General features: G+C 37.9%; 1 long non-coding RNA gene across 1 annotated transcript in view; it reads left to right on the top strand.

Moving 5' to 3' along the window:
- The window catches only part of LOC143648082 (uncharacterized), a 107,455-nt gene extending 83,914 nt beyond the window's left edge, over window positions 1-23,541 (top strand). The window contains exons 2-3 of the long non-coding RNA XR_013158352.1: window positions 21,632-21,667; window positions 23,523-23,541. This is a non-coding gene — a long non-coding RNA (uncharacterized LOC143648082). The remainder of the gene's footprint in view (window positions 1-21,631; window positions 21,668-23,522) is intronic.
- The last annotated feature ends 522 nt before the right edge of the window (window positions 23,542-24,063 follow it).

Here is a 24,063-nt window from a genome sequence, read left to right as displayed (position 1 = left end):
TATTTCCCTAATAGCCGGTGAAGTTGAGCATGTTTTTATGTGCCTGTTGCCCATTTGTATTTCCTCTTCTGAGAAGTGTCTGTTCATGTCTTTTGCCCATTTTGTAACTGGGTTGGTTGTCTGTTTGTTGTTGAGTTGAACAATCTCTTTATTATATTTTGGATACTAGACCCTTATCTGATACATTGTTTCCAAATATTCTCTCCCATTGTGTGGGCTGTCTTCTTACTTTCTTGACAAAGTTCTTTGATGTACAAAAGTGTTTAATTTTGAGGCATTCCCATTTATATATTTCTTTCTTCAATGCTTTGCTTTGGGTGTAAGGTCTAGGAAACCGCCTCCTATTATAAGATTTATAAGATATTTCCCTACATTTTCTTCTAAAAGTTTTATGGTCTTAGATCTAATGTTTAGGTCTTTTTATCCATTTTAACCTAATTTTTGTATAGGGTGTGAGATATGGATCCTCTTTCATTCTTTTACATGTGGATATCCAGTTCTCTAGGCACCATTTATTGAAGAGACTGTTCTGTCCCAGGTGAGTTGGCTTGGACTGCCTTATGAAAGATCAATTGTCCATAGATGAGAGGGTCTATATCTGAAGGTCTAGATATAGAGGGTCTATACTCTTTATACTCTCTATATTCGATTTCGTTGGTCAGTATATCTATCTTTATGCCAATATCATGCTGTTTTGACCACTGTAGCTTCATAATATGCCTTAAAATCAGGTAGTGTGAGACCTCTGACTTCACTTTTCTTTCTCAGGATATTTTTAGCTATTCAGGCCACCCGGCCCTTCCAGATAAATTTGGTTATTGGTTTTTCTATTTCTGAAAAGTAAGTTATTGGGATTTTAATTGATATTGCATTGAATCTATAAGTGAATTTAGGTAGACTTACATCTTAACTATATTTAGTCTTCCAATCCATGAACACGGGTATGCCTTTTCATTTATTTAGGTCTTCTGTGATTTCTTTTAGCAATTTCTTGTAGCTTTCTTTGTATAGGCCTTTTGTATCCTTAGTTAAATTTATTCCTAAATATTTTATTCTTTTGGTTGCAATTCTAACTGGAATTTATTTTTTTCTTGATTTCCCCCCTCAGATTGTTTATTGCTAGTGTATAGAAACACTACAGATTGAGCGTTGATCTTGTAACTTGCCACTTTGTTGTACTCATTTATTAGCTCTAGTAGTTTTGCTGTGGATTTTTAAGGGTTTTCAACATATAGTATCATATCATCTGCAAACAGTGAGAGTTTTACTTCTTCCTTTCCAATTTTGATGCCTTGTATTTCTTTTTCTTGTTTAATTGCTATGGCTAGAACTTCCAACACAATGTTGAATAACAGTGGTGATAGTGGGTATCCTAGTCTTGTTCCTGATCTTAGGGGGAAAGTTGGCAGTTTTCCCAATTGAGGATGAGGTTAACTGTGGATTTTTCATATATTCCTTTTATCATGTTCGGGAAGTTCCCTTCTATTCCTATTCTTTGAAGTGTTTTCAACAGGAAAGGATGTTGAATTTTGTCAAATGCCTTTTTTGCATCAATTGAGATGATCATGTGGTTTTTCTGGTTTGTTTTGTTGATATGGTGTATTACATTAATTGGTTTTCTTATGTTGAACCATCCTTACATACCTGGGATGAATTCTATTTGGTCATGGTGTATAATTATTTTAATTTGCTGCTGGATTCAATTTCCAAGAAATTTGTTGAGGATTTTTGCATCTATAGTAATTAGAAAGATTGGTCTGTAATTTCATTTTCTTGTAGTATCTTTGTCTGCCTTTGGAATGAGGGTGATGTTGGGGGGTGCAATGCTCTATAAATGTCTGATAAGTGTAGTTCATTTATTGTATTATTCAAACTCTCTGTTTCTTTATTGATCCTCTGTCTAGATGTTCTGTCCATGTAGAGAGCAGGGAATTGAAGTTTCCAACTATTATGGTAGATGTGTCTAATTCTCTTTTCAGTGTTTGCCTCATGTATTTTGGAGCACTCTGGCTTGGTACATAAATATTTATGATTGTTATGTCTTTTTGTTGAATTGTTCCTTTTATTAATACATAGTGTCCTTCTTTGTCTCTTTTAATTGTTTTACATTTGAAGTGTAATTTGTTGGATATTAACATAGCTACTCCTGCTCTTTTCTGATTGTTGTTTGCATGAAATATCTTTTCCCAACCTTTCACTTTCAACCTATATTTATCCTTGGGTATAAAATGTGTCTCCTGTAGATAGCATATAGATGGGTCCTGGTTTTTAATCCTTTCTGCCAGTCTATGTCTTTTGATTGGGGAGTTTAATCCATTAATATTTAGTGTTATTAGTGTAAGAGCAGTACTTTCTTCTATCATTTTGCCTTTTGGATTTTATATGTTGTATCTAATTTTCCTTTTCTTTTTTTACCTTTACTGATGGTCTTCAGTTCTACACTCTTCTCCACACCTCACTCTCCTGTCTTTTCGTATCTGTCTCTAGTGCTCTCTTTAGTATTTCTTGCAGAGCTGGTCTTTTGGTCACAAATTCTCTCAGTGATTTTTTTGTCTGAAAATGTTTTAATTTCCCCCTCATTTTTGAAGGACAATTTTGCTGGATACAGAATTCTAGATTTGCAGTTTTTCTGTTTTAGTATCTTAAATATACCAAGCCACTGTCTTCTTGCCTCCATGGTTTCTGCTGAGAAATCTATGCATAGTCTTATTGGGCTTTCCCTGTATGTGATGGATTGCTTTTCTCTTGCTGCTATCAAAATTCTTTCTTTCTCTTTGACATCTGACATTCTGATTAGTAAGTGTCTTGGAGTACATTTATTTGGATCTATTCTGTTTGGGGTATGCTGGACTTCTTGGATCTGTAATTTTAAGTCTTTCATAAGAGTTGGGAAATTTTCAGTGATGATTCCCTCCATTAGTTTTTCTCCTCCTTTTTCCTTCTCTTCTCCTTCTGGGACACCCACCACACATATATTTGTGCACTTCATGTTTCATTCCATTCCCTGTGTCCCTGCTCATATTTTTCCATTCTTTGCCCTATATTTTCTTTCACTGTCAGATTTCAGATGTCTCATCCTACAGTTCACTAATCCTATCTTTTGTCTCTTGAAATCTAACATTGTAGGTTTCCATTGTTTTTTTTTTCCATCTCTTCTACTGTGCTTTTCATTCCCATAAGTTCTGTGATTTGTTTTTTCAGACTTTCAATTTCTTTTTGTTCATCCCTTGTCTTCTTTATATCCTCCATCAATTCATTGATTTGATTTTTGATGAGGTTTTCCATGTCTGTTTGAACATTCTGAATTAATTGTTTCAACTCCTGTATCTCATTTGAATTGTTGGTTTGTTCCTTTGACTGGGCCATCTCTTCAGTTTTCCTGGTGTGATTCATTATTTTTCACTGGCACCTAGGCATTTAATTTCCTTAATTAGTTTATTCTGGAGATTGTTTTCACTTTCTTTACCTAGGATTTTCTTGCTGGATGACTTTATTGTCTGTCTGTTCTTTGACATTCAGTTCAACTTATTCCAGACCTCTAGCTTAGATTTTGTTGAGCAGAACAGAAGTCTTCAGTTCTTGTTTTCTTGTTTCTTGCCCTGTCTGTATGGTGCATTATTTCCCCCTTACGAGCATCTACTTAGGTATTATAGACCCCAGTCAAATTTTCCCAGACCAAATGGGTCTCTTTTCAGGAGGAAAGAGTCCCCTGCATCAGTTTTCCCTGAGAGTGAGACTCAGAAGGCTGAAAGACTTCCCTATATAGCCTCTAGACTCTATGTTTTTCCTATCCTGCCCAGTATGTCGTGCTTGTCTGCCTGTGGGCCCCACCAGCGTAAGGTGATGTGGCACCTTTAACTTCAGCAGACTCTCCCTGCTGGAGGTGTAGTTGAGACAGAGGAGAGGTTGTAGGCTGGCTTTAATTGCTTCTGTTTTCTGGACCCTGGGGTCTGAATTCCTTGAGGGAGGGATTCCACCTGAGCTGGGCCCCACCCTTCTCCTGGGGAAGGCACAACCTCCAGACAAGCTCTCAAACAAGCTTAATTTCACCCTTTCTGGGGCGGCTGGAGTCTGAGAGGCCTTGCAGCTGTTTCCAAAGAGCAGTCAAGATGTAGAAATATAGCCACAAAAAGAAAAGAAAAATTCTTTTCAGGGTAGAATCCCCATTCCTTGGGTTTGCCAATCAAGAGCTTACGTTAGTACATTGCTCTGTGTATCTTCAGATCCTATGTGCCCCCTCCTCTGTTTGTTTTTTTGTTTCTTTTTCTTTTTCCATCAGCCCTGGTTCCTTTGCACTGTGGCAAAGACCAGCAGGTTTAGCTTTTACTCGAAGTTCAGCTGAGATGGGGTCCTATTTGTAGTAGTCAGAATTTGTTAATTAATTCCACAAATTGGAGCTTGGTGGAGCTCAGTCACTTGCTGTTAGTAAAGTGGCTCTTTCCTTTTCCCTTGGGGGAAAGGGGAAACAGCCTGGGGGGGATGGGTGCTGGCCACCGTTACTTGGGGCACTCACAGTTCTGGGAGGGATCACAGCTGGTCCAGCTTGTCCAGACTGGTGTACGCTGTGTGTCCAGCCACTAATGTGGCCCCAGAAGTTGTTCTCACTGTTCCTAGCTATTTACTAGCTGCTCTGGAGAACGAACTAAATCCCACACCTCACTAAACCACCATCTTGGCCCCCTCTCCTCCTCTTTCATTCTTTTGCATATAGATATCTAGTTCTCCAAACACCATTTATTGAAGAAGCTGCTCTGTTCCAGATGGTCTGGCTTGATTGCCTTATCAAAGATCAATTGTCCATAGATGAGAGAGGGTCTATTTCTGAACACTCAATTTGATTCCATTGGTCTGAATATCTATCTTTTTGCATGCACCCATGTTGTTTAGACTGCCATAGCTTTGTAATATGTTTTAGTCAGGCAATATGAGACCTCCCACTCCATTTTCATTCTCAAGATATTTACAACTATTTGAGGCACCCTGCCCTTCCAAATAAATTTGGTTATTTATTTTTCTATTTCTGAAAAATTAGTTGTGGGACTTTAATTGGTATTGTATTGAATCTATAAATCAATTTGGGTAGAATTGACATCTTAACTATATTTAGTCTTCCAATCCATGGACATGGTATGCCCTTTCATTTATTTAGGTACCCTGTGATTTCTTTTAGCAATTTCTTACAGTCTTCTGTGTATGGGTCTTTTGTGTACTCAGTTAAATTTATTCCTAAATATTTGATTATTTTGGTTGCTATTGTAAATGGAATTATTTTCTTGATTTTCTCCTCAGATTGCTCATCACTAGTATATAGAGACACTATTGATTTTGGGCGTGTTGATCTTGTAACCTGTCACTTTGCTGCACTCATTTATTATCTCTAGTAACTTTGCTGTAGATTTTTCAGGATTTTCAACATTTAATATCATGTCATCTGCGAACAGTGAGAGTTTTACTTCTTCCTTTCCAAAATGGATGCCTTTTATTTCTTTTTCTTGTCTACTTGCTCTGGCTGGAACTTCCAGGACAATGCTGAATAGCAATGGTGACAATGGACAACCTTGTCTTGTTCTGATCTTAGAGGGAAAGCTTTCATTCATTCCCCATTCAAGATGTTAGCTGTGTGTTTTTGCAATATATGCTTTATCGTCTTGAGTATGTTTTCTTCTAGGGTTCTTATACTTTGAAGTGTTTTCAGCAAGAAAGGATGTTGAATTTCATAAAATGTCTTTTCTGCATCAGTCAAAATGATCAAGTAGTTTTTCTGCTTTAACTTATTGATATTGTTTATTAAATCAATTGAATTTTTTGTTTTGAACTAGCCTTACATACTTGGAATAAATCCCACTTGATCATGGTGCATAATTCTTTTAATGTGCTGCTGGATTTGATTTGCAGGTATTTTGTTGAGGATTTTTGCATCCATATTCACTAAAGACATTGGTTTGTAATTTTCTTTTTTTATAGTATCTTTGTATGGTTTTGGTATTAGGGTGATTTTGGCTTCATAGAATGAGTTAGGTAGCTTCTCCTCTCTTCAATTTTTTTGAAGAATTTGAGCAGAATTGGTACTAACTCTTTCTTGAATGCTTGATGAATTTCACATGTGAAGGTGTCTGGTCCTGGATTTTTCTTTTTGGGGAATTACTTGATGACTGATTCAATCTCTTTACTTGTAATTGGTTTGTTCAGGTCATCTATGTCTCCATGACTCATAGGTGGTTGACTCTATTGGCTGTTCATGTCTTTCTAGGAAGTTGCCCATTTAACCTATGTTGTCCAGCTTATATAGACATGTATAGTATATATATATATATATATATATATATATATATATATATATATAGTTGCTCATAGTATCCTCTCATTACCCCCTTTATTGCTGCAAGATCAGTTATTATGTCCTCTCTTCCATTTCTCCCTTTATTTATTTGCCTCTTCTCCTTTTTGTTTAATCTAAGCATGCATCAATTTTTTGGTTTTCTTGAAGAACCAACTTCTGGTTTTGTTGATTTTCCCTATTGTTTTCCTAATGTCAATTTCATTTATTTCTAATCTAATCTCCATAATTTCTTTCCTTTTGTTTGCTTCGGGGTTAGTTTGCTGTTCCAGTTCTTCCAAGTAAACAGTTTAATTCCTCAATTTTTGCTCTTTCTTATCTTTTTTTTTTTGCATGCTGTATGGTGAGGGTCACATTTCTTTTTTTTTTTCATGTGAGTATCCTGTTATTACAGCACCATTCGTTGAATTTTTGTTTGATTGTTTTTTTGTTTGCTTGTTTTGTTTTTTGGGAAGTGCGTGGGCTAGGAATTGAACCCAGGTCTCCCACATGGCAGGTGAGAATTCTACCATTGAACTACCCTTGTATCCCTTTCTCTTTTTTTAATGTAGGCATTTAAGGCAATAAATTTACCTCTCAGCACTGCCTTTGCTGCATCCCTTAAATCTTTTTTTATTTTTTCTTTGTGTGGGCAGGCACCAGGATTTGAACCTGGGTCTCTGGCATGGCAGGCAAGAATTCTGCCTGCTGAACCCCTGTGGCCCACCCATCCCATAAATTTTTATATGTTCTGTTTTCATTTTCATTTGCCTCAAGATATTTACTGTTTTATTTTGGATTTCTTCTTTGCCCCACTGACTGTTTAAGAGTGAGTCATTTAGCCTCCAAATATTTGTGAATTTTCTGGCTGTCTGCCTGTTACTGATTTTCAACTTCATTCCATTATGATCTGGAAAGTGTTTTTTATAATTTCAATTTTTAAAATTTATTGAGACTTTCTTTGTGACCCAGCATATTGTCTATCCTTGAGAATGATCCATAAGCACTTGAGAAAAACATGTATCCTGCTGTTTCAGGGTGCAAAGTTCTGTAAATAACTGTTAAGTATAGTTCATTTATTGTATTATTCAAAATCTGTTTCCTTATTGATCCTCTATCAAGGTGTTCTGTCCATTGATGAGAGCAGGAAATTGAAGCCTCCAACTATTATGGTAGAGGTGTCTACTGCTCCATTTACTGTTTACCTCATGTATTTTGGAGCACTCTGGCTTGCTGCATAAATATTTAATATTGTTATGTCTTCTTGTTGAATTGTTCCTTTTATTAACACATAGTGTCCTTTTTTTGTCTCTTTTAATTGTTTCACATTTGAAATCTATTTTGTCTTATACTAGTATAATTACCCCTGCTCTTTTCTGGTTGTTGTTTGTATGAAATTTCGTTTCCCAACTTTTCACTTTCAACCTATTTTTGTCTTAGGTCTAAAATAAGTCTCCAGTAAACAGCATATAGATGGGCACTGTTTTTTAATCCATTCTTGCCAGCCTATGTATTTTGATTGGGAAATTTAATCCACTAACATTTGATGTTATTACTATAAATAAAATTCTTTTATGATTTTATCTTTTGGATTTTATATGTCATATCTAGTTTTTGTTCTCTTTTTACCTTTACTGATAGTCTTCATTTCTACACTCTTCTCCAGACCTCTCTCTCCTGTCTGTTCCTATCTGCCTGTCATGCTCCCTTTAGTATTTCTTGTAAAGCTGGCCTCTTAGTTACAAATTTTCTCCATGACTGCTTGTTTGAAAATATTTTAATCTTACCCTCATTTTTGAAGGACAGTTTTGCCAGGCATAGAATTCTTGTTCTGCAATTTTTCTCTTTCAGAACCTTAAATATATCATTCTGCTGCCTTCTTGCTTCCATAGGTCCTGCTGATAAATCCACACATAGTTTTATTGAGCTTCCCTCATATGTGATGGATTGTTTTCTCTTGTTGCTTTCAAAATTCTCTATTTTTCTTTGACATTTGACATCTGACAATCTGATTAGTAAGTATCTTGGAGTATTCTGTATGGATCTATTCTGTTTGGGGGTACACTGCACTTCCGGATCTGTATTTTATGTCTTTATAAGGGAAATCTTCAGTGATTATTTACTCTATTAGTCTTTCTCCTCCTTTTCTCTTCTATTCTCCTTCTGGGAAACCCACAACACTTATATTCATGTACTTCATGTTGTCATTCAATCCCTGTGACCCTGTTTTATTTTTCCATTCTTTTCCCTATATTTTCTTTTGTGTGTTGGTTTTTAGATATCCAGTGCACTAGTTCACTAGTCATTTCTTATGCCACTTCAAATTTGTTGTTGTAGGTTTCCATTGTTTTTTCATCTCTTCTATTGTGCCATTCATTCCCATTAGTTCTGCAACTTGTTTTTTCAAACTTTCAAGTTATTCTTTATTTTTACCCAATGTCTTCTTTATATCCTCTGTCAACTCATTGATTTGATTTTTGATTTTGCATGTCTATTCGAACATTGTGAATTAGTTGTTTCAAATCCTGTTTCTCATTTGAAGTATTGGTTTGTTCCTTTGACTAGGCCATACCTTCAATTTTCCTAGTATGATGCATTATTTTTCTGCTGGCATCTGGGCATTTCATTTCCTTAATTACTTTACTCTGGATGTTGTTTTCACTCTTTTACCTATGGTTTTCTTGGTGGATGGCTTTGTTCTTTATCTGTTCTTTGACAAGCAGTTCAACTTATTCTAGACCTCTAGTGTAGGTTCTGTTGAACTGATCAGAATTTTTCAGCTCTTGTTTTTCTATTTCTTGCCTTGCCTATTTGGAGACTCTTTTTTTTTAGGAGGGTCTCCTCATTTATTATCACCCAGTCAGATTTCCCCAGACTAGACAGGCCCACAACTCAGGAGGAGGGCGTAGCCAGCATCAGTTTTCCTTGAGGATGAGACCCAGCAGGTTGTCAGATTTGCTTAGAAAGCCTCTAGATGCTGTGCTTTTCCTATCTTGTCCAGCATGTGGTCATTGCTGCCCATGGCTTCCCACTAGCAAAAATGATGTGGTGTCTTTGATTTCAGGACACTCTTCTTGACAGTGGGATTGTTTTAGAGGTTTCAGTAGTAGGTAGGCTTTGATTGCTTCTGTTTTCCAGCCCCTGGGACCTGAATTCCCTGAAGGAGGGCCTCCAGTTGAGCTGGGCCCTGCCTCATTTTCTTGGGGAAGATAGACCTTTTAGGGAATTAACCCCTTTCACCTGACTAGTTACTTTGTCTCTCAGACATGCCTTAGTCCTGCTCTTGCCTGGGACATGCTGGAGACTTAGTGTGCTTGCAGTTCTAACTAATGAGCTGCTAAGAGCATTTTTTTTTTTTTAAAAAAAGCAAAAAGCCTTTCAGAACTGGACTGCTGACACCTGGGCTTGCCAATCAAGAGCTTCCATTGGTACATGGTTCCAAGTATTTCCAGGCTGTATGTGGCACCTTTGCTTGGGATCTATCCTTTTTATAGTATTCTGTTCTATCCAACTCAAAAAGTCTGTTTTTCATTTTTTTGTTTTTTGTTTGTTTGTTTTCCATCAGGCTCACCCCTTCCCTGCCTGGGTAAAAACTCTTAGTTCCTTTAGTTCTTATTCCAGGTTTATGTGTGCTCAGGCCCTGTTTTCAGTAGTCAGAATTTATTAATTAATTCCACATTTGGACTTGATTGAGCAAAGCCCTTGCTTCTAGTAAAGTCTGTTTCCTTTCCCTTTGGAGAACCAGCCTGTTTTTCTCCTGGGGGGATGGCCCAGGCCTCTGCAGCATGAGAGACATACAGTTCTGTGTGGTATCTCAGCTATTCCACTTGTTCTAGACTGCTGTATGCTATGTGTCCAGTCACTGATGTCCCCTTAGCAGTTGTTCCATACAATTCCTGACTACTTGCTAGGTGCTCTGGAGGACAAACTAAATCCCATACCTCACTATGCTGCCATCTTGCTCCACCTCTTAGCTACCACTTATTAATCATTTGCTAAGAACCAGCTCTGCTAAGTGTTTTACTTTTGATTTCTGCAGCTGTCCTAGGAGGTAGATACTGCTATTCTACACAGGACAGAAGAGCAAACTAAGTCTCTCAGCTTTAGAAAACATGTTGATAGCAGATCCAGAGTTGAAAAGTGACACTCTTTGGCTCTCAGTTCAATGCCCATACATGTCATTGTAGGTCACCCATTCTAGATGGGTGTGGCTTACCTCCTAGGACCTGTTTCCTTTTGTGAAGGAGTATATTTTCATTTCCTACGCTGCTCAAAGCAAATACCATGAAATGGGGTGTGTCAAGCAATGGGAATTTATTCAGTTTTGGTTTTGAAGCAGGTAAAATATCAAATCAAGGCATCATTAAGTTCCATTCATACAGAACTTGAAAATAAAATTGTTGGCTCTGCAGTTTTACATACATATCCAAGCCATCAGACAGCAGGACTCTCCACAGATCTAGTCCTCACTTGCATTGAAATGGCTGACTGGATCCATGTTCAGTTAAACCCTCACATGGAGCACTAGTCTTTGGGGACTTGCTTTCCAGATACTCTAAATTTTTCAAACCATCAATTTCTCTCTCTCCCTCTCTCTTTCTCTCTGTGTGTGTGTGTGTGTGTGTGTGTGTGTGTGTGTGTGTGTGTGTGTGTGTGTGTGTGTGTGTGTGCATGTGCCAGGCATTAAGTTCTCAGTTTATTCCTTTCCTCTCACATTTTACTAAAAACTGTAAGGAAAACCAGGCTGCACTTTGCACGTTTAGCTTGGAAATCTCAGGTAAGATTATCACCTTCAAATTATGCCTTCCATCCAACATCAGAACTCAATTTTGCCAAGTTCACTGCCCCTTTAAAACAAGGATTGCTTTACTTCCGGTTGCCAATAAAGCATTATTTTCATCTAAGTTCTCACCGGAAGTACTTCTGTCATCCAGATTTCTACCAATAGTCTCTTCAAAGAAACCTAGGCCTTTTCTACCAGATGCCTCACAATTCTTCCAGATCTACCCAGTATCCAATTCCAAAGCTGTTTCCACATTTTGGTATTTGCATTCTTCTGATACCAAAATCTGTTTTAGTTTCCTAAGCTACTCAAAGCAGATACAATGAAATGGGTCAAGTCAAACAATGAGAATTTAATTTGTCACGATTTTGAGGCTGGGAAAATTCCAAATCAAGCCACCATGAAGGTGATGCTTTCTTCCCAAAGACCAGCTGCCAGAGAGCCTTGGCTCCTCTCCCACATGGCAAGGTACTTGGCAGTGTCTGCTGGTCTCTCCCTTCTCTTCTGGATTTCATTGCTTTCAGCTTCCTGCTTCCATGGCTTTCTCTCTCTTTGCCTGAGTGTCATTCTCTTTGTATTAGTTTGCTAAATACAGCCAGAATGCAATATATCAGAAATGGAATGGATTTTAAAAAGGGATTTTATTTAATTTGCAAGTTTACAATTCTAAGGCCATAAAAATATCCAAATTAAGGCATCCAGAGAAAGAAACCTTGATTCGAGTGAGCTAATCAAGACACACCTTGAATGAGCAGTGTCACATCTCCATCTAATCAAAATCTCACACCTGTAATTGGATATGTCACATCCTCATGGAAGCAATCCAATCACAATGTCCCACCCACAGCTGGGTGTGTCACACCTTCATAAAGCAATCAAAACAAAGTTTCCACCCTACAGCATTAAATCAGGATTAAAAGAAACAGGCTGCGCCACAAGATTGGATCAGGAAAAAGGACATGACTTTTCTCAGGTACATGCCAGCTGCAAACTGGCACACTCTTATAAAGGACTCCGATAATAGGATGAAGAGCCGCCCTACTTGAGTTGGGTCACACATTCACCTCATAAAAGGTCCTACTTACAATGGGTTCAAACTCACAGGAATGGATTACATTCAAAGACATGTTTTCTTGGGGTACATACTACTCCACACCCCCACAAATGGGGATGGTAAGGTGCCTCATCAGGCTGCCATGAATAGTGATGAATGAACACATCAAAGCTCTTAGAACAGCACTTGGCATGCCTGTGCACGCACACGCTAGGTATGGTTGGCCTTACCTCACACAAGAAAAGACTATTCCTCAGGGATGAAATGAACTGGTCATTTTTAGGGATTTGTAGAATTGGTGTCCACGTTAAATTTTCTTCCATTCATTTTTTTTTTAACTGACTCTAGATTTTAATTGTGCCCATTATATGTATGTTTTCATAAATACCAAATGTCCAGATTATAAGCACAGTTGTAGATACCATGAGGCTTCTTACATGTATTGTTTTCATACATGGAAGTCTGTTTTTTCACATGCTAGAAATAGAGCTTTAGAAGAGAAGGAGCTTTAGAGGATTGATCTTCATTTTAATAGTGAACAAATAATTTTTCCCAGTGACAGAAAGGACATTTTTATTCTGTCCTGTCTTGCTCCTCCCCCAACAGTGATGCAGAAACATGCGGTCCCAATCCAACTGTAGCATCTGACTCCTTCATCAGCCCTTCTTTGTCTAAACCCCTAAAGGGCCTTACATTTTGTAAGGCCACCTCTATGGCACAGCTCTTGTTCTCAAGTCCCTCACTTTTATCTCCTAAACTTTGCTGGGAGTTCACTCTTGGGGTGGACCCAGGAGCTCATATCAAAAGCGTCCCTAGAGTCACCTCTTTGTTTGCCCCTTCCTGACGACTGACTGCTGTCATGACAACACACCATAGTTTTTATTGAACATGAGACGCAAGTTATCAAAAGAGATTATCTGTTCTTTCAAGGAGCTGAATGACAGGGGCAGCCACGCCAGTTCTCTGCTCCCGTGTTGAGTCTGACACTATTGAGTGATCTTCTTCTCCCATCCCAAACTAAAAAACCATAACTGCATTTAAATAGATGACACACAGATTTTAATAAGAAAAATAATACTTCCATTGTTCATAATTAGACATTTTCTTATTTTTGAGAAAAATGAGTGTGATATTCTGGCAATAAATATTAAGAAGTCTCATTATATTTAGTGGATAAAACAATTTACTTGGTGTTTTTTTTTGCCTATGCCCTATATTTTGAGAATGAATTTAGGGGAAAGAAGTGTATAGAAAATTGAGATAAGGAGGAAAGTTTATTCTAACATTCATAGGTCTTTCAAAAAAACCAATGCACTATCTTGATCATTTGTTTAATTTGAGAAAAAAGAATACTTTTCAATAAAACACCACACTGGTTCTCTCGAGACACTAATGTTGCATCTATGAGCTGTACAAATTTCCAAACCTCACAAAGTAGAACTGTTTCCTGAATATTCTATGGCTTCAAACAATATTGGTCAAGAAGATGGCATCTATACTGGCCCCAACACATGTGTGTTCACTACTGGTTGCTGTATGAACAAGAGAAAAAGTTAAGAGGGCTTTCATTTCCTCACCATCCTGGATATGTCAAAAGATAAAACAGCCACACAAAGCATCTAATGGTTTAAGTTTTGTTAGACAAACAAGGAAACTAGATTGTTGCACAGAGAAACCCACATAAATTACTGGTGTCCGCCCTTCACTTTTCCTTCTGCTAAACTGTAAATCATGGAGCCATACTCTCTGCCTTAAAACCCCTCAGAGACTCTCTTTTAAACAAAGGATAAAATTCATGCTCCTTAGTAGGGGTGGCAAGGCCTGCAGGAGCCCCTTTCTGCTTCTTCATCCTTGGTTTAGGACACATGCTCTCAATGCATGTGGTCCAAAAGGCCTTAGCTGGATTCAAATATTCTCAACTCTTTCCAGCTTCAGAATTTTTGCACATGCTGTTTATTCTCTGTGCTTGGAAGTGTCCACTTCCCAGCCCTGGTCCCAGTGTGTACACACACGCACACACTCATACAATGCATACACATGCATGAACACGTGCACACACACACATGTGTTCTGTCCACCTGGCAAACTTTCGATCCCCTTTTAAGCCACAGCTTAAATATCCAGTCAACATTGAAATCATCATTGGCCTCGCAACCTAAATAAAAGAACCCTGTTAAAAGCCTCACGGGTTTCTTACATTTCTATTATGGCAACTGTTGTTTTTATGAACATACAGACTTCCATGTGATTATTGAATATAATTCCCCATCTAAATTTAAGTTCCATGAAAGAGGGGTCCCATCTATATTGTTCACCACTGTTTCCCTCCAAACTGGTTTCCATTCTTATAGTCTCTCAAGTTGTTGAGTACACGAATTTAAAAAATTCAATGCTAATACCTGAGACCTAATCACTGTTTTAATTAAAGTATATTCTCATTTCCTTAGCCTTCCTTTTCTAGAAAAAAAGAATCCCATCTTGGGATGCTCCATATTTTGCTAACTGATATTCATTAGCAACTGGGAATGAATTTTTAAGTGTTTTTAACTGAAGGACACATTTATCACCAGAGGAAAGGAAATGACGCCTTTGTTCATCTTAAAAGGGGCCTCTTTAGATGATTTGGTCTTCATCCCGTGAACTTGGGCAACAGTGAATTTTTCTTACAATGCAACTTGGGTACCCTTTCCTGGCTCCAACACTAAGTTTTGATAAAACCCTGAACAGCTGTAATAGAATACTTGGTGTTTGGTAGCATTTAGTTTAGGAAATGGTAATTCCAACTTGCCGTATATTTTCCAGGGAAGAAAGAATTCTCATGTCCATTTTATTATAAAGATTTAGTCCTCACCTTTCAGAGTCCTTCAGCTGCACTTCGCACACCAACCACACCCCAGGGGCCTGGAACCTACAGCCCGTGGGCCAGATATTACACCAGACTGTTTTTGTGGGACCTGTGAATTAAGAATGATTTTTACATTTTTTCAATGGTTGAAAAAAAAGAACAAAAACCAGAAGAATACTTTGTGGGATTCAGTAAAATTCTATGAAATTCACATTTCAGTCCCTAAATAAAGCTTTATTAGAATAGAACCATGCCCATTTGTTTACTTGCTGCCTTTGGCTACACTGCAAGCTGTGACAGCTATATCCTGCAAAGCTGAAAATACGTACCATCTGACCCTTTACAGGAAAATTTTGCCAATACCCTGCTGACATGATGGCACCCTCCCCAGGTCTTTGACGTTTCTCCCTGTCAGCTGAGCTTCTTCCCCGATCCTTCAGCATCTCAGGGCTTAAGTCACATGTTCTGGGAGACTTCCTGACCTCCTGGTTAGTCTAGGTCCCAACCTCTAGGTTCCTGTGGTTCCCCTTCCTCCCACTGTGACCTCCATCCTGGAACTTGCCACAGCTAAAGCTGGTGGAATAAAGGGTTCAAGTCTGGCCTCCTCTCTAGGCTGCAGGCTCTGCAGGAGGAGACCCAGTTCTGCTTTGCTCACCATCCTACTAGCAGTATGTAACACGGCACAGAAGTTTTTGTAGAATAAATGAATGAGGTGCTGAATAAATGATTGAGGTATTGGATGCCATCTCACACATAGAAAGAGGACAGCTCCAAACACAGAAGGAGCTGCTCAGAATTTGGCCAACCAGAATCAAATTTGTGCCAGCAACTGTCCATGTTCATGGGCCACAGGTTAAAAAAAAAGATTAATAATATCCATGGATAATAAACTGCTTACATGTCTCAAGGAAATCTTCAAGGTCTTATTAGTAAGACTCAAAATAACCAATTTTTTTTAACAACTTGGGAGAAATTTTACCAAACCATGCAACAGGCACCCAGCAACTAAACCAAATGTGGACAGAGGCAATGACTCCATCTATAAGGGCTGAGCTTCACCAGTGGTAAGAGGCTGTTATTATTGGCTGCAGTTTATTCATGGGGAAATGCAGGCAAGAAGGAGTTACCTCCTTGTCTGGAGCCCGGATTGAAATCCAGATCTGTTTGTCCCATTGCTCTATAACTGCTGAATAAACAAGGATTAGATATTAATCTTATTTGCTAAATGCGAATTTTAACAAAGATTCATAGGGGTTGAAGGGTGCTGTTAACACATGCAGAAAGTGGGACCCAAAGAACAGCTGAGAGAATATCCCTGACACAGCAGCTGCTGGTGCCAGGGATGGATCATAATGAAGCATTGTTAAAATTACCTTTCCTTTGGATAATTTTGAAAGACAAAGTAATTTTGGACCCAGACCATACCGTGTTTGCCATACCATCCCATAATAGAAATAGCTTATTGGCTGGGAGCTTCTGAATTCAAAGTCAGGCTAAGGGATAACATGTAATTGACTGTATTTTGATACCAGGCAATTCTTAGTGACTATAAATTGTGTACAATGAGTGTGACATTTGACCCTCAACAACTAAATAACTTCCAGTTAATATTCCATTTCCTGACTCCCATATCTACTCTAACAGGGAGCCCAGATTTTTTTTTTATCTTAAAATAAATAAATAGGATTTCCAGGTTCAGATCTAAAATGTAAAGAGCTTGGAAATTATTGCTCCTGTCCCAGCCTTAAGGAAAAATCTGAACAAACTAAAAATCAGACCCATATAGAATTAATGTTGTAGGGAACCTGACACTTCAGAAACTGAAGAGATAAAACACATTCCCAGAGACGGTAATCAAGGGCTGCTTACCTGGAGCAATAGCAATAGCTATTGGAAGCAGTAACTGGTGGAGCACTTAGGTGATCATTTCAATGAACTTCTGGAGGCTGAGTTATGGGGGTTGTTCACTAAGAAAGACCCCAAGCATTTGTGGGTTTTACTTCATGGCTCTGGGTGGGGGTGGTGGGGTGGGGTAAGGGTTGGTGGGGTGGGAATAAGTAACAAACAATTTGAAAGATGTCCTCAGCATTCTCCAACACAAAAACTTATCTCTGCAGGAAAAAGAATTTGGGATCCTTATCGTACTTAAGGGAGGGCATTTCTCCATTTTAGCCCCTGCAGACTTCCTGTCTCACCTAAAGGAAACAACAACAACAACTAAGAAACACTTGTGAAGAGTCCAGGTAGGCAGGCCCTTAAAAACACTGAGATTTAGTCATATGCTTATAGAACACTTCACCAACAAACCAACAGAGATCCAGGATAAAAACAGTGGTTTAAAGCCAACAGAGATGTAAGTTGTCTAAGGGGGAATATACAGAGTAGCCCAATCAGGAAATGATGCCCAGCACACTGAAAGAATTTGAAGCTTTAGGCATTACAAATACAGCAAACATTCAACACAATCTAGACACTAAGCAGATTAACACACAATCTTATGCTACAGCCCTTTTTTCCTCAGTTCCTCTAACCTGATGCGTCATATGTGGCTTTCAACAAAAATGAAGAAGGCATGCTAAAATCCAAGAAAACCCACAATCATAACACTCTAAGGAAGTATCAGAACAAGACTCAGATATGACACAGATGTTGGATTTAACAGATAGGAGATTTGAAATAACTGTAATTAATATGCTATGGGCTCTAAAGGAAAAAGTAGACATCATGCAAGCACAGATGCGCAAAGTTAGCAGATAGATGGAAACCCTAAGAAAGAACTGAAAGAAAAATGCTAAAAGCCAAAACTCTGTAAGACAAGACAAATAAAGAATGTCTTTGATGGGCTCAGTGGTAGACTGGACACACCAAGGAAAGAATCAGTGAACTTGAAGATATCCTAATAGAAACTTCCTAAACTAAAATGGAAGGAAAAAATTAAACAGAACAGCATATTCAGTAACTATGGGACAATTTCAAAATTTGAAATATACGTTCCATGGCAATACCAGAAGGAGAAGAAAGATAGAAAAGAACAGAAGAAATATTTTAAGTAATAATAGCTGAAAATTGTCCAAAGTTAAGCACAGACACCAAATCACAGATTTAGGAAGCTTGGTGAACATTAAGTAGACAATTATTTTTATAAGCTCTATATCTAGACATATCATATTCAAACTCCAGAAACCTTAAGCATATCATATTCAAACTCTAGAAAATCTTAAAAGTCAGAGAGGAAAATCACCTTACTTATACAGGAGCATGTATCAGAATTACAGGGGGCTCTCATCAGTGTTAAGGAGAACCCCTCCTCCCATGATGTGTCCAAACTCTAGCAAATGTTCCATTGAACTTCCCCCACACATGATTTCCAGAAAACCCACAGAGCCCACCTCATCCCTCCTGCCCTCCAGCAGGTATAATCTTGAGATGAGCTCCGCTTACTCAACATCTGCCCTTTGGCAGTTGCCACCTTGCATGACTACAGCAGAGTTTAAATTTTAAACCTCGCCAATGACGAATTACCAACTCCCAACTTAGCCTCCTGCTACCAAAACCAACCAGTGGAGACATGCCAACTTTCTGCTTCCAAACTAGACAAAGAAACCCCACCACCTCCCTTTCCTTATTTCCTGCCAACCATCCTATATAACCTGTATTCCTTCCCTTGTTTGGGCTGTCACAGCCTGTCTGCCCATAGCCTCCCAATAAAGTTCCTTTGATCATGCGTTGGTTCTTCTCCTCCTTTCTGGTCAAAAAGCTTATCATTTTGGTGCAAAACACAGGACTGGGATCAGAGACAAAACCTCCATAGGAGGGTATGGAAGCCACTTGTCTGACTTCAGCACCAACACCAGTGAATCATGTCAGGGTAAGGAAAAGCACTCTCCTCTTTTCTGTCCAACACTGTTTTTCTCTGTTGTCCTGGACAACATATCTGAAATCCCAGCGCTGGAGGAGACCTTCCTCTGCTCAGTCCTGGACCCTAGGAGTGAGAGAAATGATGGACGCCTCCATCCACTCCTCCACATACTAACTGGGACTTAGAACTCTCAAGGGGGAGGGGGAGGGTGATGCCTTCTTGATGGTTTCTAAGTCATCTATGAGTGAGTGTTTCTCCTTACCCCATCCACTATCATGGGAAACAGGCAGTCCTGACCTCCCCATAACACCACTTTGGGTTGCTTACAAATTAGATGGCTGATCTGTTTGGTCAGAAAATGGAACCCTTGACCTACAAATTCTCCTAGACCTTGACAACTACTGTTAGTGTCTTGGCTAGTGTAGTGAAATCCCATATATCCAAGCCTTCTTTGGCTTGCGCAGGCACCCCCTCTCTGCTTATCAAATCCCTCTTCTCTAATCTCCTTTCCCAAAACAACCTACTTGTGAACCCAGACCACCTCCTTCTCCACCAGACCCTTCTTTTGATCTTGCGGAAGACCATCTCCTTAGCTCCCCCTCCCATGCAGCTCCTCCCAGCCAAGCTGCAGCTGCTGCAGCGCAGCCAGAAAATAACCCTCCCCCATCTCCATACTCCACCACAGCATATCAACCCTCCTCTAACCCTTCCCTTCCTCCTCTTCCTTCCTATGCAGTCCTTCCTAGCTGAGCTGAAACTGCCACCATGTTCCCTTTTCCTTTTCTGAAATTTCTAAAGTTGAACAGCACCTAAGTTCATACCCTACTGACCCCCTCTGACTTCTTAAAGAGTTCCAGTAACTTACTGTGTCATATCATCTATCCTGGTGAGATCTTAAGCATTTGATGCCTGTTTGTTAGTTGGTGTGTTTGGTCTAGTTATTATGTGGTGTGTTACTTAAATATGTGTTAAGTGTCTGCTTGAATTTGTTGATTGGTATGTTCCTGGGTTTGTATTGGTCAAATGTTCCTAATTGGTTACTGATTTATGGAAATTCTTTAAAAAAGAAAACTTTAGGCTGTATTGAAAATTGGAAAGATTTTATTTATTGATTTATTTACTTATGAGTCTATAAGTGAAGGATTTATTTCTGCAACATAATCTAGCTTCAAAAATGATTTAAAATGAAAATCCTACCATTACAGTTAAAATTAAAGATATTACAGTTAAAATTGTTCTGCAAAAAGGTAGAAATGGGATGAGATAATATATTCAATCCTTTATTTATCCTTCTCAAAAGTATTTCTGTGTTTCTGTTTCTTGTGTAACTAAGTTTCTATATATATATATGACACCTAATTTATATACATAGATTAGTATTCTAAATCAAAATAAAAGAAGGGAAAAACCCTCTGGAAGGCAAGATTCAGAAACCTTACTTTTGTAATTACTGCAAACAGAACTGAACTTGAGAAAACTGTCCCTGGAATTTCCCTAAGGCAGCAGAAAACTGCCAAAGGACAGCCTCTTTAAGCAAGTTCAAGCAAAACCTTTTCCAATGGTCCTGGTCACAGCTTTTAGTAAAATAAATTTAATAATTGGAAACAATTAAAGAAAGACATAAGACCTCTCAAAATTCCATGTCCTTCACCTAAAACTTTCAAATCAAAGTTCAACAAGCCTTATTTCTTTCTGTCCAACCTATCCCTGCCCCAAGGCCTAACCACCTAAACAGTTACAGGGGAAGGAGCCAAGCACAGTAAACTATGGTGAGATGTGGTTTCACCTTTTTTTTTTTTTAACTGGGCCTGGAGATTAGAAATGATAAGCATAAAAATACTGTGGAATAAGCTATATTTAATATATTTTTCCAACAAAACCTTTGCAATGGTAACTGTAGTAATCAGACCATTATTAAAATATAAATAGCCTTGGAATTGGGGTAACTGAATAAAATCTAATCAAATTCCAGTAGCAAAATGAAAGGTCTGAGGAATATGGAAAAGTTTTCCTGTATTCAGAGTTGGGGCAAATTAAACAATTGTGTATATTTTCCTGAACTTGATAGACAATGTACTTTTTAAATTCTGTGTAATTTTAAGATATTATGAAAACAAACATTTTTCAACCTCTGATAAAATAAATTTATGGCAAATTTTGAATTAAACAAATGTGGTTTTATTTTGATTGGGTGTGTTTGCCCTAAATTTATTGATAAAAACTTACTAAAATAAGACAGTGTAAGGTAATACTGAATTGGACTGAGAGATTTTAGGCATATAGTAATGCAATCATTTGTGTGTTCTGAATATGAAGTATATAGATGCATGGTTGTGTTCATAACCCAAGCATAAATTTCTTGCTTCTTCAATTATTTTGTGGTATCTCTGTCTTTTCTCCCCTTCTTGAGTACTGTTATTAGAAGTATGATTTAGTTTCAAATTTCTTTCTAATTATGTACTGTCTTGATAAGTAAAAGCTATAGATGGAATGGATATGGAAGGTGATAGAAACTTTAACAACAGAATGGATTTTGTTACAGTCATTGCTGACTATAAGCTCTGAATGAATAGAGAGTTTAAAAAAAGAAGTTTATGAAAGGTAATTCTGTCTGTCATAGTCAGTGCGGACCAAAATTTAATGTCTGTTTATCATATTTCAAAAAAAGAAGCTTTTGTGTTAAGCCAGGTATTCACACAAAACAAAAGTTTAGTTTTCCTCTCTGTTAAAATAACACGGACTGTTGGTTTTCTCCTTCTCCTTCTCGTGGGCAGGCTCTGGGAATTGAACCTGGATCTCCAGCATGACAGGTGAGAATTCTGCCACTGACCCACCCTCCCACTGCCCTGTTAGTCTGTTCTTAATGTAAAGTTTTTTTAAAAAGTTTTTCATTAATCATCTGAGTACTCTGTCTAGAAAGCAAAGATTTTTACATCAGAATATTATCCTTGTTAATATCTTTGCCTTCTCATCCTTTATTTCAGAAGTCACATCTTCTCATTGTTTAGGGAAAAAACTGTTACAAATAATTTGTTCTTTCACCTTGCATAAGTAAGGTGCTAAAATAATTGAATCTATTGCATATTACATTGGTTAAAAGAGATTTTCTATCCTGTTGCTGGTTAAATTTTATAGGTAAAATAATATTAGTCATATATTAAGAAAATTTATAAAATTCCTAAAACTCTGAGAATGTTCTTACTATCCATGTTATATCCTGATAATTCCTGTGTGATGCTCAGCAGTGATATGTGTTGTTAGTCATAGATTTAATTATTCTTAAATTTTATAAATCATAGAAACAGTCAAATTATCAGTTGCACTGCTTTGCTTTAATGTTTCCTTAAAAGTATATGTGGTCAGCTATAGGTCAGAGCTCCATTTGTAACAAGGAAAACTTTAAAAGAAAGGCAGGACAAATATAATATATATATTTTATCTGTATATTAACATAACTCTGTTAAATGTGTAAAAGTGAAACAGAACAAAAGCTCTGCTATGGCTTGTTGATATCAAACAACTGGTTAATATTTTTATTTCTAAAATTAGCTTCATTTAAAAATGCTTATAAAAATTAAAATGCAGATTGTAAACTTTAGGTGTTATCTTTAAGTTCTAAAGTGCTTTACTCTTTGCATAATCTAGTAGCTCCCTGGAACTTTAGGTGACTGTATGACACCTGAAACTGATATTTAGTTGTCCAGCTCTGAAAGTCAGCATGGGTCCACACAGCAACTGTTAAAAAAGAAATACATAAAAAAAAAAAAAAGAAATACATAAAACTCTGATAAAAGATGTGATGAAACTGATCTGTTTAGAACTAAGGTAAATCAATACACAAGGTAAAGAATAATATTGTCTGTATTTTAAAGCTTTAACTTTTGTGTGAGATAAAAAGAAAAATGTTTATTTTGTGCAAACAAATTTTTGGTAATACTATATAATTTAATCTGTCTAGTCAGTTAATTTAAACAGACTAATTCACCTTTATTTAATATAGAACAGAACATAAAATAAGAAATGAACTCTTAATATTCTGAACAAATTAATATTATGCAATGAAGCATTTCAGACTATTTTGGGCAGAAAATGAAAAAATGTTTGCAAAGTCCCTTGAAAAATTGGGAAAAATAGAACTGTTAAACTTCCCCACCTGGGGAATTCCTGAAATTTTCTTAAGCAAGAGGGGCCCCCAATTTAATAAGCTACCTCCTCAATTTTGAGACTTGTCCTTATGAAACTTATTTCTATAGTATCAAACTGAACCTACTTATGATTAGTGCCTAAGAGTCATCTCCAGAAAATCTCTGCAGTTGCTCAAACGTGATCTCTTTTTCAGCTATGAACTTGACCCCAACATGGGACATGGTTTCCGGGGGTGTAAGACTGGCCCTGGCATCATGGGACCTGATTGGCCCTGTCATGGGACATAACTGGCCCTGGCATCATGGATTACTTAACCAGAAGGGGGAAATATGGAGAATTTCAATGGCTAAGAGATTTCAAATCAAGTTGAGAGGTCATTGTAGAGGTTACTCTTATACAAGTTTCAGCCAGATATTGCAAACTGCCACAATATGGCAACCCCCAACAAATGGTATTCTTCTAAATCCTGAAAAATATCCTGTGATCTGCAAAATTTTACTTATTAAATTTGTTTTTCAGAGACTTTAAACCTCCAGATTGTTCCAATGCCAAAGAAGATCTGAAACCCAGAGATGCTAGACTCTCCAAAAACAACAACCAGTTTCATCATATAATCCCTTTGCCCCTTAGGGACAATGCCCCTTATCAGCTTTGCAGCAGTTAGAGAGTCATTGCCCAGATATCCCTCCTCATTTTGGGGTCCTGTCTACTAAAACTCTTAACCAGTTTTATTCACAGAACTGTCCAAATGATGATGAATAAGGCTGTCAGGAATATGCTAATCCTCTGGCAAAAACATCACCACCGGTCACTGTCCAGTGATGAAACATAGGGACAGTGCTGCGCACCCCACCAGCTGGAAGCAGCTAGAGAAGATAGGTCATCACCTTTCAGCATCCCACGAAGTCTAAGAAGAAAAGGCTGGAATGTTAGGCAGATCCCCTTCCCCCATGAGTTGACCAGCCGTGAGCAAATATTCTAAGAAACTTCCCTCACACATGATTTCAAGGAAACCCACAGAGCTCACTTCAGCCCCTGCCCTTTTACCCTCCAGCAGCCG

Source organism: Tamandua tetradactyla, chromosome 10 (genome assembly GCF_023851605.1).
Source record: "Tamandua tetradactyla isolate mTamTet1 chromosome 10, mTamTet1.pri, whole genome shotgun sequence".
NCBI classification, from domain to species: Eukaryota; Metazoa; Chordata; class Mammalia; order Pilosa; family Myrmecophagidae; genus Tamandua; species Tamandua tetradactyla.
Note: the sequence above shows the minus strand (reverse complement) of the source record. Positions and strands in the feature narration are given on the sequence as shown.